This window comes from Peromyscus californicus, unplaced genomic scaffold, assembly GCF_007827085.1.
Source record: "Peromyscus californicus insignis strain IS unplaced genomic scaffold, ASM782708v3 Scaffold_17__1_contigs__length_78620276, whole genome shotgun sequence".
Taxonomy (NCBI): Eukaryota; Metazoa; Chordata; class Mammalia; order Rodentia; family Cricetidae; genus Peromyscus; species Peromyscus californicus.
In genome coordinates this window covers 41278627-41294202 of record NW_026294469.1, presented here as the reverse complement: position 1 = coordinate 41294202, position 15576 = coordinate 41278627, and the positions used below count along the sequence as shown (strand labels likewise).

The 15576-nt window shown below is 42.4% G+C and overlaps 1 protein-coding gene across 1 annotated transcript in view; it reads right to left on the bottom strand.

Annotated features, from left to right (window-relative positions):
• Znf474 (zinc finger protein 474) overlaps window positions 1–2308 on the bottom strand; it is a 30219-nt gene extending 27911 nt beyond the window's left edge. Inside the window, exon 1 of the mRNA XM_052742183.1 lies at window positions 2175–2308. The gene's annotated coding sequence lies outside the window, so the exon portion shown is untranslated. The remainder of the gene's footprint in view (window positions 1–2174) is intronic.
• Between the last annotated feature and the right edge of the window lie 13268 nt (window positions 2309–15576).

Sequence of the window (15576 nt, the reverse complement as noted above, 5' to 3'; positions counted from 1 at the left end):
TATCCGATACAAAAGAGTATGTGCTAAATGATTCCATATATGTGACATGCTAGCAGTGCTGGAGTGACAGAGCTTGGTGTGAAGGTGAGTACATATAGAAGTGAGGAAAAAGATGAATGCTGACACCTTTGGTGACATCATCTGTCCAACTTATCAATAATGCCACCCAAGAAGGGTGTGTCTACTGTGTGGTTTATGGATCATCAAAGGTAAGAAAAACATTTAAGTAGTCAAAGGTGTGAACAGGCAATTAAAGATACCCACGAGGAAGTGTTCCCCTTGGTTAGTCAACGGCAGATTCAAATTATTCCTACGCTAAGATACCATATTTCATATTCGATCAGAGGTAAATATTCACTTTGAACTTAGCAATGTCACTCCTAGGTCTGAGCCAAAGATATATAAAAACATAACAACCAGAGGGCTTGTTGCACATGTGTAGAGTCCTCATGGAAGGGAGATCTTACAACATTTGTCTTTCTGTACCTGAGTTATTTCACTTAGCACAGTGTCCTCTATGTTCACCCTGCTACCACGAATGGGGATTTCTTTCCTTTGAAAATGGAAATTCCTTTGCCCATTCATCTGCTGATGGACTTGTCGGTGTCCTATCTTGGTGCTTGAATGACGCTGCAGTACACGTGAAGTACAGCATACTGATTGCATTTCCTTTGACCATATGCCAGAAATGAGATTGCTGGATCCTATGGCAGTTTTATTTTTATTTTCATAGGAATATCCGGGCACCTTTCCATAGTAGTGGGTTGAATTTACATTCCCACAGACAGTGTGCCCTTAAGAGTTCCCTTTCTACCACATCTTTGCCAGCACCTCTTTTTTAAAAATCATTTTTGCTAAATGAGATTCACATGAGGTGACTCTGACTTATATTTCCTTGATGATTAGTGATATTTAACATTTTCTTTTCTTAAACGTGTCAGTCATTTGAGCAGAGTGGTGGTTACCAGAAGCTGGAGCCCAGGGGTAAAGGAAAGATAACGGTTAAAGGATCCAAATTGTTGCGTTTAACTGTTGGGGACCTAATACAAACCATACTGATGGAAGACAATGATGATGCTGTATGTCATATCCCTGAAATGTACCACGATAGAGAATCACAAGCATTCATTCCACCAAAAAAGAACAAAGCGAACAAAGCCCCTGTAGGAGGTGATGGACACTTCAACTCAGTTGAATCTGGCAATCACTTCCTGCTATGTACTTCATGAAAACACCTCATGATACTTCCTAAATGCATGGGTATTTTGTCAGATGAATCTCAATGAAGTTGGAAGACTTAAAGAATGGAATTGCTGCAGGAGCGTTTACAACTGCTTGGTTACAGCAGGTCCAAACTGGAAAGGAACCAAATACCAACCAATAGATTAGCTAAACAAATGTAGAACAATCATGGGTTTATGCTCACCCATCAAGGACTAACCAGCAGCACACAGAGCAGCACAGAACAGCCCAGGGACACTCTCCACATCCAGAGGAGTCACACACAGAAGCACACATTGCATGACTATAGACATACAGAGTTCATGGGGGGTATATCATTCTCTGGTGACAGAAGTCAGCACAATGGAGAGAAGGCAGGCTGGAAGGACATAAGGACAGTTTCTGTGGTGATGGAAATGCCCTTGCCTTGGTTGAGAGGATTCTATGTGACTATATTCTGTTAAATTAGTTGATTTTAGGAATTTCAAAATTAGAACTCAAGTTTGATTATAGTTTACTCAGTTGATTTTTTAAAAAAAAATCTAATTCAACTGAGTAATTGAACCCTTTGTCACTGTTTTTATTGTTGTGGCTAAGCTGGCCAATAAATTTAATATTGCATTAGTGTTAAAAGCATACTTTACTTTGAAGAAAATTATTTAGGTTGTGTCTTTAAATGGAACTAGATTATCTTTCAGTCATTACAGCATTTAAGTAATAGTTTATGCCTCATTGTCAATACTATTCCAAAGAAGTAAAATATTATTTTCAGAAATATCACTATTATTAGGACTAATTTCTATTTTAATTTCTTTTCTCTCTCAGAGAAGTATTTACTGCACACTGGGAAAGATGCTGTGGGGAAAATCGAGGTAATAAGTAATGTCTGGATGAAAGAAAAGCTTCAGACTGAGGAACTGTGAGACCAGAGTACCACACTCTAACAGACTTACCTTGTAGAATCTGCCCTCTTCTCAATGTTCGGCCTCTACTGTGGCATTCCAACCCCCTCCGAGGATGCAGGGAGGATGGCGCTGGAGCTAGGAACTCCAAGATTCATATCTCCCCTGTGGGACTTAGAGTTAGAAGGTAAGGCTGCCGCATAAAAGGAACCCCAGCTTCTGTTGCCTGGCTATATCCTGGCAACCTGTCAACAGAAGGGACAGGACTGGCTCTCTAGCAACTGCTCAGTAAACTCCAAAACAAGGGCTGAAGGAAGTGGAAGTAGACCGGAAGGTGGGTGGGACCTGAGCTTTCCCTGGGAACTAGACCAAGGTACTGAACACCCAGGAAGCAGAGGCAGATGAGCTTGCCACAGTTCTTCATGTGGAAACACAACTTATTCTGTTGGAGCCCACTAGGTTTCCTAGTGGCTGTACCCAGCAGGACTGCATAAGAGGTTGATTGGACAACAGGCCTGGGTACCAGGTGACTGTAACTAGCAGTAACTTGGCATTGTTATAAATAGACCCTCGGAATAAATTTCTGGGCCTGTTTGAATAAGGATCCAGGCCCACCCAAGTTTATCCTGTGTTTTCTCTCCCCACTCTAAGTCTCTTATCCCTCATTCCTCAAGAGTTCCTGGGGTAAATAATGGTGGGGGCTGGTCTCCTACATTATTCTTTGTGGGAGAAAAGGTTCCTAGCATTTACTTGTCATACTACTGATCCTTTGATCTAGGGACATTAGAAAGGTTTTCTGTATACAACAGCCACCATCCACCAAACACAATATTCTGTCTGTTTTTCAAAGGGGGTTCTCTGCCTTGATCTGAAATGCAAGGAACTACCAGCTGTTATGGTAATTTATTTTTCTGCTGTGCCCTAAAGTATATTTTAAAGTGCATTTAAAAACTAAGCTTGACATTCTGGTTTTTTGAGGTAACATTTCCCTGTAGCCTTGGCTGTCCTGGAACTGACTCTGTAGACCAGGCTGGCCTCAAACTCAGAGATCTGCCAGCTTCTGCCTCTGGAGTGCTGGTATTGAATGCCCAGATTCAACATTTAAAACATATATATGAAGTAATGATCTAAAATGCTTCTTTCATGTATAAAAGTACTTAGAGATATTAGGCTAACTGTGGTACCATTCTATACTGGACTGCTCTTCATGCATGAAGCTTGAGAGTCAAAACAGCTTATAATTATGGGAAAGCACATCTCTATTGCTGGGGACAATCCAGTAACATAGTGGGAACTCAATAAACTGCACAGATATACTGTATATGTGTGTACAAGCAGGTGTGTGCATGTGTATGTTTAAGACACACCAAGGTGTTAATTCCTATTATACATTATTGTAAGATTAAGGGATATATTATTACTAATGTTTCTTAGGGTTAGGCCTGAGGAAATAAATATGTTATACTGATAACTTGCCTTCTAGATAGCTGGGCTACATGTGTCTTAGTTTGCTTTTAGTTACTTGAATAAAACTCTGACCAAGACTGTAGTGGGTAGCCATTCCAGCTTTGACCTGGAAGTTCCAACCCCCATTGAGGCTTCGGTAATGGTCACGTCTACAAGGCAGGGCTGAAAGAGGACGCTAAAGACTCAAGATACGGATGCATGAGCTCTCTTGGTTCCTGGACCCTGGACGCTGGAGGTAGACCGAGCAGAGTTCTCCAGAGAACACCGCCCGACTGCGCTACACCTTTCCCAGACCCTATAAACTATCCCTTCACTTGTTAGTTACCCTACAAAATAAACCTCCCTTTTAACTACGTGGAGTGGCCTTAATAATTTCACCAATACCAAGACAGATTTGGGAGAAAGGGGTTAGAGTCCATTATCAAGGGAAACCTGGGCATAAATCCACAGCAGGAACCTAGAGGCCAAAACTGAAGCAGACAGCGGAGGAATGTCGCTTACTGGCTTGCACTGCCTCTTTATATAATCCAAGCCCATAAGCCTAAAGATGGTACCGCCCACAGTGGGCAGGGCCCAGGGGGCTGGACCCATCAATCACCAATTAGGAAAAGCCTTACACACATGGCCACAGGTCAGTCTGGTGGAGGCAATGCTTCGGCTGAGGCTCCCTCTTCCCAGGTGTGTCAAGTTGACAAAACTTAACCAGCAGAGTTCATAATCCCCAGGACTGTTCCGTCTTTGGGGGTCACTGCAAACTTCACACATAAAGATCACATTGGACCATGAGGTCCTTCATATTAATTTGTGATAGTACTGTGAAAAATGAGTAGCTATATCCTCCACAGACAGATATTTAAAGATAATATTTCTAATTTGGATACATTTCTTCCAATCACTTAAACACTCAGGCCTAAAGTGACATGAGAGCAGCTAAGATGTCAGTAACTCAATGTTGAGGCAAGAAAACAGCCTTACGTTTGGCTTTTGACTGATTCACAGGTCTCCAGTTAACGTATTTCTCACCTTACACCAAGTGCATATGTTGGCCCTATTATGAGCGAAATGCTGTGTCTCAAGAAAGCGCGTGATAAATAAGCACACACCTTTCCAAATGCACACAGATACTGAGTTCCATGGCTGGCTGGCTGGCCAGAGGACAGAAGGACAGGAAATGTGAGGTTAGGGCACCAGGACACACCACAAGAGCTTGCATTTCCAAGCTAAAATAACAAATTCTGTATCTGGACTCAACAGGCTACTCTTCAGGGAACCAGGAATGACAGGCTGGAGTAGCTGTTAGCTGGGTGCGAGGGTCCCACCCTTTCCCTCTCTTCCTTCAGGGTGTGGTTACCAAGTTGCCTGGTGTGAGTGTGTGTGTGTGTGTGTGTGTGTGTGTGTGTGTGTGTGTGTGTGTGTGTGTGTGTGTGTTCTTGAAGCTGCTTTTGAACATGGCTAGAGGCGCCTGTGTTTTCCACCAAATTCTTAGGAATTGCCGTTTCTGCCTAAATCGAACTTCTTGGCACTTGAAATTATTTCATCTTGGCAAGGCAGGCCTTCCTAGGTTATCCCCTCCCCCTCTTCTCCGCTCTCACTTGGCTTTTAAAGGGACCAAACTGCTTGTGTTTCTGGGAGGAGGGGAGGGGTAGCAAGCTCAGAGTCAGCTTGGACAGCAAGCAGCTCTTACAACACACAACCTTTTGATTATTTAAGTGTAAGCCAGGCAGAAACATATGGATTCTATTTCACATAAATCTGAGACAGTTCTGAAAAAAAAATTTTTTTTTTAAATCGAGGGAGAATGTGCTCGCACGATGTGTTCTGTTTGGGTGAACCCAAGACATCTGAGGAATACTTGGAGGCTGATGAATCCGAAATATTTACGCATCGCTATTTATATCACTGCGGGGAGAGGCTGTGATTTACAGAGACGGCTAAACTGCACACACGTGTTGAGTGGGCAACCAGCAAGCGAGCGCTTCAACATAAACCTGCTGCTTCTGCCCCAGCCCCAAATATTTGACCCGAGGTCTGCTCAACACTAGTGGAGAAAGCTGGGCTGCCTTGCTGTTACAGTCTGACCCGAAAGTCTAGCTAGTCACCACAGACAGTGTGATGCCTGCACATGCTTATGTCGATGTGGGGATGATGCCAGGGTCCACCCATACTCCAGATCTGACCCCTTGTGGCAAGGACCCTGCCACGAGGAATTCTGGCTCAACTCCCCCTCATAAACCACAGCTGGTGTGCCTTCCCAAGCCCTTTTCATTAAAAGAATAAATCATGATGATTTTTATAGAAAGGGAGAAATGCTTCCTTCTTCTTGCTGGTATTTTTGACAATCTTCATGTGTCCTTACTGAGGAAAGCCTGGATTTTTATCCCCAAAGCTATTGATAGTTCTTCTACATTTGTTTAAATTTGGCAGGGGCTGTTTTCTGTGTGCAAGGACCCCCCCCCCTTGCCCCCCACCTCCCCACCCCCCACTTCTCCATGGTTTAGAAAGATGTGAAGAGGATGTTTGTGAGATCTGGTGAAATAGTGCTGTGGGTGCCTTGCTCTAGGCCACCAAGTTATGTTCTTCCTATCCCCCATTCTCCTCCTCTTCCTCTCCCCCCTTCCCCTATCCTCCCCTTCCTCCCCTTCTTCCCCCCTTCCCTCTCACCCTCATCCTCCTCTTCCTTCTCCTCCCTCTTTCTCTTCTGCTGAGATACATAGTCTTGCTATGCAGCCCCAAATGGCCTTGAATTCAGTTTGTAACCTAGGCTGGCCTCCAACTCTTGGCCATCCTCCAGTTTCAACCTCTCATCTGCTTCATTTTTATTTTCTAACTCATAAACAGCAAGTGCCAGCCACCTCACATCCATTATCTCAAATTCTGTAGCACTCACAAGATCTGTCTGTAGTATACTTCTTTGACAGATAAAGACACTGGGGCTCCAGGGCCATAAGGGACCTGTCACTGACTGCAAGGTTAATTCAAAGGAAATCTCTGGTGACATACTTTTCTCCCATCTAATGATTTACTGTCGTCCACTCTGCCTTTTGGAAGATCTTGCTGTCAGATTGCAAGTCTGACCTGAAAAGAAAAAAAAAAGTTTTCAAAATAAACACACACACACACACACACACACACACACACACACACACACATCTTTTGTCACAAAATAGCCTCTGCATGGAGTTTTACAAACTACATTGAATTTGAAAGGTTTAAATTAAAAGCATTGCAAATAAATGTCCTATGATAGATTAGAAAGGGGAGAAGATCCACTTTAAACATAAACTTCTAGGGGGAAAATAAAAGCGTTTATCTGGTCGCATACAGCAGCCTGTGAGTTCCTGCTCTGCAGCAGAGCTTTGCAACTGTACTTTTGATACCACTCCACCTTTGTCCAGAATCCTCCTGACCATGTTTTAGTGTTACAGATATCCCTCTCACCTGCTATGGACTGTGGTCCTTTCATGTGCCACAAGCCGATGAAATAGCATTGCCTCGCACAAAGACTGTTCTTGCTGCTCCCTCGGAGAACGCATGCCAGATGACACACAGGCAAAGAGCAGATGGCGATGACCTTGCGCTGAAGGTGGTGTGTGGAAAAGTGATCAAGAGACCACAGAAACTATGCTAACCCTTTCAAAATTGCCCAGAAACAGTCCAGAACGTTTTTCTATACCTGTGTTCAAGAAAAAGGAAGACTTACTTGAAGAGGAGAAATAAATGTACTGTATTTTCGATACTTTAATGCAGATATATAGAGAGGTGAACTCAAGCCAGAAAGGACATTTGAATAATATCTAGTCTATACATCCTGCTGTCGTTGGGCAAAAACAAAACAAAACACTATTGGTTTGGCTTTTTTAAATCAATGAGCCATATAAACAGGGGACTTTATGTTACTTGCTTACATAAGTGAGACCCAAGTTCAGACTCTAACAACAACAAAAACTGTCAAAGGATTCTCTTGCTTTATGTTTGACATAATAAAAACTTTGCTAAGGTGGATAGAAAGATTTCTTTTTTTTTTTTTTTTTTAAGATTCAGCACTTTAATAAGTATATGGTTATTCTTTAAGTGTGTGTGTGTGTGTGTTTTTTTTTTTTTTTTAGTATATGTTCTGCCAAAGGCCCTACTACAACCAGGAGCTCTGTTCCGTGGTCTGTGCTGTGGCCAGAAACCATGTGGATGCTCATGGCCCATGCTCCCTTAGGCCGTAAAGAGCAAATAAGCTACTTTGGCAGTGATATTGTTGACTGCAGATGCACAGTTGAGAAAGAGGGACGTGGAAGATTTCTGTGACAATCCCTACCTTCACAACCCCCTCCCCAAAAGTAATAACATAAGCAGGAAGCCATAGAAAAGAACCCCTAAAAACTATGAAAGGATGCTGAAGTGTCACTCTCCACCTTAGACGGCTTCCAGCAGGGGTGTAGGAGGGAAAGGACTTAGTTCTATTTGCGGGGGCAGGCCACTGGGAGTTCAACCATGATACAGTGAGTATATAGATATCACAAATTGAACTTGTTTCTTGTTGTTGTGGGGAGGTCACAAGGAACAAGGAAGGGGTGCGAGGAAGGACTGAGAAGCGAATGTGAATAAAAATATTATGTTGAAGAAATTCTGCTTTTTATTGATTTAGTTATTTTACAGGTTCTCATATATATGTTATTTATCACATATACCGTATATACATATATAACTTTGGTTGTATTAACCATGACCTTTTTCAGCCCTTTCCCATCACTGAACTCATCCCTTCTGTGTGTCTGCTCCTGAGTGTATGTCCAACTACATTTAATTAGAGTTGCTCACGTGGACATGGTGGGATACTCACTTAAGCAAGGGAAACTGACCACTGGCTACACCACTCAGGAATGATTTCTCCTCTCCCAGCAATCATGAAGTGCTTAGACTTCCCCGGGGAAGGGTGCAGTCTCATGAGCCCTTCCCATCTGTGACTGAATGTTGATGGGCCCAGTTTTGTGCAGGTAACTGCTGGGAGTTTTGGGGGTGCAAGAGCCATGTCGTGTCTACAAGAAAGCGTTTCCTGGCACTCCACCCCATTCCCCAACTCTTATGCTGTCTGCCTCTTCTTCTGTGATGCCCCTGATTTTTGGAAAGGGTGAGATAGTTGTTCTGTTCAGGACTGAGCCTTCAACAGTCCCTTAATTTTCAGCATTTCGACTAGTTGTCCACTTAAAGATGGAGGGAAAAAAATCAAGGTGAAACTGAGGTGTAAGTTTCCTTCCTTCTGACTAGCTTTCATAGTGCCTAAAGGCGTGATATAACTAAAACTGCCAGCCATGGCAGCAACTTCTCAGACCTGGGTTGAGAACAGCACTTGTGTGTGGGTATAATCATACATGTTTAGAAAGTATTTTGACACCATGTGCATTTAGCAAAGCAACAGTAGTGACTTCCCCTCTAGGGCCTATGAACTCTGCTGCCGTGGGCTTTTGACCAAGTTTCCCATAAACAATGTGAATTCCCCGCTATGGAAGGGACCTCAAATCCAGTAAGAATGTGTGGGGTTACTTCCATAACACCTATGTCACTACTGACTGCATCAAGGCACATCTTGCCTGTTGGTTGGTGTTGTAGCTCAAAGACTGATGCCTTTTCTCCTCCACCTGCCTGAATTACAGCTCTAGACACTATGGACGCTAGCCAGTAGGACGGAAGCTTGCAGTTCCGCATCAGCTTGATTTTTCTATGACTTGCAACCAAAGTGTGTGATGTCTTCAGCAACAGCTTCTGTCTAGCTCTAGTGGATAACTAAGAGGAATGGCAATAACCTATACTGTTTTGGGAACCTCTGGGGTTCCCTGACGCACAACTCAAAAGGAGGTAACCCATACCAAGGACTAGAAATTTCATTTAAAAACCATTTTTTTTCACCTATGTAGGACACTCCCCTCCACCATCCAATTTCCCCATTCTACTTTTAAAAATATAGATCTTTATCAATTCTTTGAGAATTTCCCATCATCATCTTTATCCCCACCCCCAACATCTCCAAAATCCACCCTGTGGTCCATTCCTACCTGACATTAGAGCCAAACTTTATTTTTGATATTTTCTTTGATTCTCTTACACAATAGTAGATTTCCATATAGCTTTTTTTTTTTTATATATATTCTTAGTTTTGGTTACCCCCTCACACACACCCTCTCTTCCCTCCCCCAACCAACTCATTCCCATGTCCACTTAAAACTTCTTTTCACCTTATGTAGAAGAATTGGCTCTTTCTTTCTGTTGGCAGGAGGATATTTCTTCAATATTGTACTTAGTATTCAGTGATAACTGTGTGCTTTGTCTATGTCGTGTTATAAAACCTACTGTTGCGGGGCAGTGGTGATGCACGCCTTTAATCCCAGCACTGGGGAGGCAGAGCCAGGTGGATCTTTGTGAGTTCAAGTCCAGCCTGGTCTACAGAGTGAGATCCAGGAAAGGCGCAAAGCTACACAGAGAAACCCTGTCTCAAAAAACAAAAACAAAAACAAAACAAACAAAAAAAAAAACCCTACTGTTTCAAGGAACAACTCTTCCAGGTTTTCAGTGTTTGCTTTGAGTCTCGGCAGTCCTAGTTTCCCTGTCATCTTGACAATCATCTACTCAGCTCCCCCAGCTCTTTTCAGCTCCCTTAAATCACAACCAAACATAACGCTTGTACAAAAGGAGTGCTTATATTTGCTCCCTCCGCCAAATGCACACTTTCTAGTACTATTTTTAAGGGAATAATGACCAGCTGAAGACGACAGAAGAGAAAATGTTAAGGCCCAGTCAGTACTCAAATTTCCTGCTGATAGAAAATGGACTTTCTGAAATAATTTCGCCCGTCTTCAGACATTTGGCATGTCTGAAGCGTTAGAGCAAGTAAACAATGAAGGTGCAAACAATGAATTTATTGCCCAAAGACTTCACAGCTGGTTTAAATTGGTGTTCATGGCTGATGACAATGTAATATCTTGATTTTCATTGGTCTATTGTGGACATTTAAGTTTCTTCTATTTTTTCTTTTCTAGTCACGTATAGTAAGTAATAGAAAGGGAGAATGTAGAACAGGGGTTCAATCTGTAACTGACTGTGAACAATTGAGATAGCTCATTACCTGTAGACCAGTGGAACATTTCAGTTTCTTAATTTGAAGACAGTGTTTTATTAAAAATTTCCATCTTGTGTTCGTTTTCTCATCATTCTTAGAGAAAAGAATGTTTCATCCCTCTGGTGTTCTTTCTGACATTTACCCCTCCTCTGTAGCACTTTCAATTTCTCTTACTCTGCAACCACCTCCTCTTTACCAGATTTGGGTGTCTTCTCTTGAGAAAAGTCTGCACTGGAGCTGCATCTCTGCTTTCAGTGACATTGCCGGTGCTTTTAAGCATTGACTTGTAAGTGGTTTTGCCCATTCATCATCTATCATATAGTGCATTAATGGCTTTAAGCTGAATCTGGGATTATGGCTTTTTAATGCTCATGCAACATAATTCTTGAATTTCAGAGATACTTGCTTTGGTGTATTACTTACTAGACATTTATTATTCACCAAAAAGTCTCTGTCATGAATGCACACACTCCCACTGTCTTCTTAAAAAGATTGGTCCAAGCCCCTGTGTCTCGCTCTTCTTATATTTCTCTTCCTTTTTACCCCCCTCTCTCCCATTGTATAGTTTTTATCCCTTTCTCATACTTAAACATTCTCTTAGAACCTCAAGAGTGATCTCCAATCAGTTCACTCATGAGTGTTCCCTATGTCTGCCCCACAGCAAGTTTGAGACTCTTCATGTAATCACCCTTTCATCCATTAAAAAAGTGTTCTCTTCCACTCCAGCGTATGGGGCTGGGATAAGTCAAAATTCCTCAGATTCAACTCAAGACTTGATACATGTGATCCATCTGAGAAGTAGAGAATCCAAACTCCAGCTTGCAATCATAGTTCCTGGTGCCATCGTTCAAGAGAGTTGAGGAGAAAGTGTCAGTGGGTTAGTAGGTCTTGTACCTGGCCGTATATGACTAGGATCTCCCTTGGTCTGCTGTGGATATCGCTCTGTGTGCTGTGAATGTGTTGTTCTGATTGGTTAATAAATAAAATGCTGATTGGCCAGTAGCCAGGCAGGAAGTATAGGCGGGACAAGCAGAGAGGAGAATTCTGGGAACAGGAAGGCTGAGGTCAGGAGTCGCCAACCAGACACAGAGGAAGCAAGATTTGAAAGCAGAACTGAGAAAAGGTACCAAGCCATGTGGCCAAACATAAAGAATTATGGGTCAACTTAAATGTAAGAGGTAGTCCATAGTTAGCCTTGGCTAATAGCCAAGCAGTTTTAATTAATATAAGCCTCTGTGTGTTTACCTGGGTCCAAGCTGCTGCAGGACTGGCAGGTGAGAGAGATTTGTCCTGACCATGGGCCAGGTGGGACACAGGAAAACTTCAGCTACATTTGTCAGTGGTTTTCTGTCTCTCTCCACTTCCTAGTTTCCCAAATGTCTGTGATAAGATGCCAAAAATGTTTCAGTAATCACATGGGAAAGGTTTAGAAAAGAAAAGGTTTGTATTAGTAAGGATAAGTGTGTATGTCATATAGATACCATGTTGGACACTAACACCTTAAGTTAACTCATATGGAGGACCTGTACTGTGTCCCTCTGAAGCCAGCTACATAATGCAGCCAGATGGGGCAGCATGTGGCTTAAAGGGATGAGGATGCTGGATAAAGCTAATGTTGTGTAAACACTCACCCTAGCTCTATTTGAGCCGAAATGAAATTTTGTGGGGAAATCATCTTCAATCAGTTATGTTCAAGGGGTGGTGATTCCTCTGTGGCTGGGGACTTTTGGCAATGTCTAGTCCTAGGGATATTTTGTATTGTTACATATCACACAGAGAGTGTTGCTCATGACTAGATAGCAGAGATGCTGACAAACATCTTTTTAAAAAAATGCACTTCTGTCCTGAACAAAAAGATTTATCTAGTCTAAAATGGCAATGGCGCCAATGTTGAGCTTTGCGCTCTGGACTGTCTGTGAAGTGGGATTTAAGCAAGCATGATTTGTTTCTACAATACAGTGAGTCAACAGGTTCTTTCTAAACACAGAGCATGTAGCTAGGGACTTCCATTACATAGGAAGCAGCAGGCACAGAGGGTCCGCACAGATCGCTCTTGTTCTACCTCCTTCATGAGGACCCCTTTGACATATGCATGGTGGTCCTGGCAGGCTCATTTCCTGGCCAATAGCCTTTTTAACGTTGCCTGCCTCAAGCATATGAGTGAGAGACATTCAGCTGTAGGCGGGTGAGTGTATAACTGAGAGTAGAATCACTTTTCCCACATGGGTCAGTTAGAGAAAGCACAGGACAAGAAGTAGAAGCCAGTTGTTCCCATGGCAACTGTAAGGGAATTATTAGAGCGGGCAGCAGTGAAGGTAGGAGTTGGGTCAGCAACTTAGACTCTGAGATGTGAGGCCAAAGCCAGATTTCAGAAACGAGGGATGATAAAAAGGTCAGCCGGGCCCATTAAGGGTGACCATACCCAAATCGGTCGGCATCTAGTTAAAGCAAAACAAGACAAGGATTCTTCCATGGTGATGACCCTAGCCAGGTGAGCTTCGTCTCCACCAGATTGCGTCTTAGCATATGGTCTTTCTGTTACACCCTCCAGGCCTTAAATAGCCCATCTCTCCTGTCTTCAACAGCTTCTGCCCTACAGACTTTTCTTCTTCACCTACTGCTTCTTTTCAGCCTCCCATCCAAAAATGTGGGATTTTTTTTTAACTTTATGGCTAGAGAGGTATGGCTGATGTCTTGTGTTGTTATTATTGATGTCCTTCTCCAACACCAGACTTCACTTAAAATTACAGAGCTACTTTTAGGAAATATTAGCTGTTTTGCATTTTCTTCACCTTATTTTAGGAAAAAGACAACTAAAATCTAGAGAGAGAAAACTAACCACCCAGTTGAAAACAGAACCAACAAAAACCGTGGTTTTTCGTTCCCTATCTTGTTATTATTAATTTTCTGGAATGGATTGTCTATCTATATCTGTATACTCAGCCAGCCAGCCAGGCCTACACACATTTACGTTGTAAGCTTTAAAATAAAAACTCTTAAGTATTCTTTCTCTTTTATTCACATTCACTAGCTCCTGCCCCAATCCCAGCAGCAACTTCTATTACAAGTTATGTATCATTTTCAAAAAAATTATGAAACGATGGGCAAATATTCATGTGTAATTACTGTCCCATAGCCTGCAGTAACCCGCCCAACCCCCCCCTCCCCCCCCCTACGATTACCGCAGCTTCTGTTGCTCAAGACCAGACAGGACCAAACACACATGACACATTTGAGCTGCTGAAGGAACATTTGGTGACTCAGAGAGACACAAATTGTTCCATGTACCTTTCATCCTCCTTCCCAGGTGCCTGTGCCAGAGCAAGTGGTGACATTCTGATTTAGCACTAGACTGAATGGGTACAACGGGAATCTTAACTTCAAACCCCAGAAGAGAAAAATAAAAAAAAAAAAAGAAACCATATTGAATTGATGTTTCTCAATCAAACGTGCTTCCTGCTTTTCTGTAACTGTTATTTTTCTTTAGGTCCAATGAAGACGATCCGACATATAAAAACAGGACTGCTTCCAAATCACCAATTAATCACCAAATCTATGGACTCTCCAGGCAATGTCTCAGAGGAAAGGGTGGCCCAGGATTCTCATTGTTTCCACTTGCCAGATTAGCCTGAGCCCAATCCAAGCTGTAGGTATGAAATGCACATTGGCTCACTGTGACTTTGCCATTTATAAGAACCAGTATTGAAATAAATCAGGGGTACATGTCTCTTGGCTTTTAAAGAGGCCTTTAACTAGTGACTCCAGCCCTCCTAAGGTTTTGTCTGGGTTGCCTGTAAGTGGGCAATTTTCGCAAGTTTGCTTTGGCACCCCTGGCATGAGCTTTTATTGAAAGTCACAGTTGTTTTAGTGGGCACCACGGTTTGCCAGCGGATCTCAGGAGGGGCCTCCCAGCCAATTCCATGAGAACTATGTGCACCCAAAACATGACTAGCAGTGAAGAGCGTCCTGTCCCCCGGTGTGTGGTTCTCCTGCAAACGGTCACTCTATCACACCTTCAGCTTAGGAGCACAGGCTGTGTGTGTAAGCAGCATTTCTGAGGTCAAACGTATTTCCATATTGAAAGGACTTCTGATTTCTTTCCCCTGTAAATATGACAGTGTCTTTGGGTCTCCAATTTAGTCAGTAAGGTAACAATTGGTATCCTGCCACGTTGGTAAGGCTACAATGATGTAGGGTTACTGAGAGCACATATTTTCCATAGAAGAAACAAAATGGAAGCCGAGTTTGATTTTCAAAATGTCCTCGAACAGCCCATAGGACTGATTACTAGGTGTATTCTAAGTAAATGTGCAGATGTGATTACGAGTCATCAGGTCAACTAAATGGACTTGAATTGGGGTTTGGAAGCACATTGGCCCAAGAATGGGTACTATGCATTTCCCCCTGGCTTTATTATTTTTCATCCCATTTACCATTCTGTTTTACTGCTTTATATGATTGGAAAACTTGTCACAATTTTACTTTATGAAACCCTCAAGACATGGTTTATTAATGGCTGAACTGTGAAACAGTGCAATTCTCATTTTCAAAGTTAGTCTAAACTCCTCTGAGACAGTTATTTCATATTTTAAAACAAACTTCTTAGTAAATGTTTGCCATAAATCCTTAGAACTAATGCATACATAGCAAAAGGAAAAAAATGTACACAAGAATAAATTTTATTAGCCATTCTGGTGGAGAAAAAAAATTTCATACCAACGAGAACTAAAAAGAAACCTGTTATTTTACAATCCTCACCTTCTATTGAATTCTGCCAGCATCAATGGTTTTCCTTTGAATTCCCCTGGGTCAGACGGCACTCTCAAACCTCAAGATTATAAAAATGAGGAACCTTTCCAAAACCACAAGGGTAACGTCTCAACC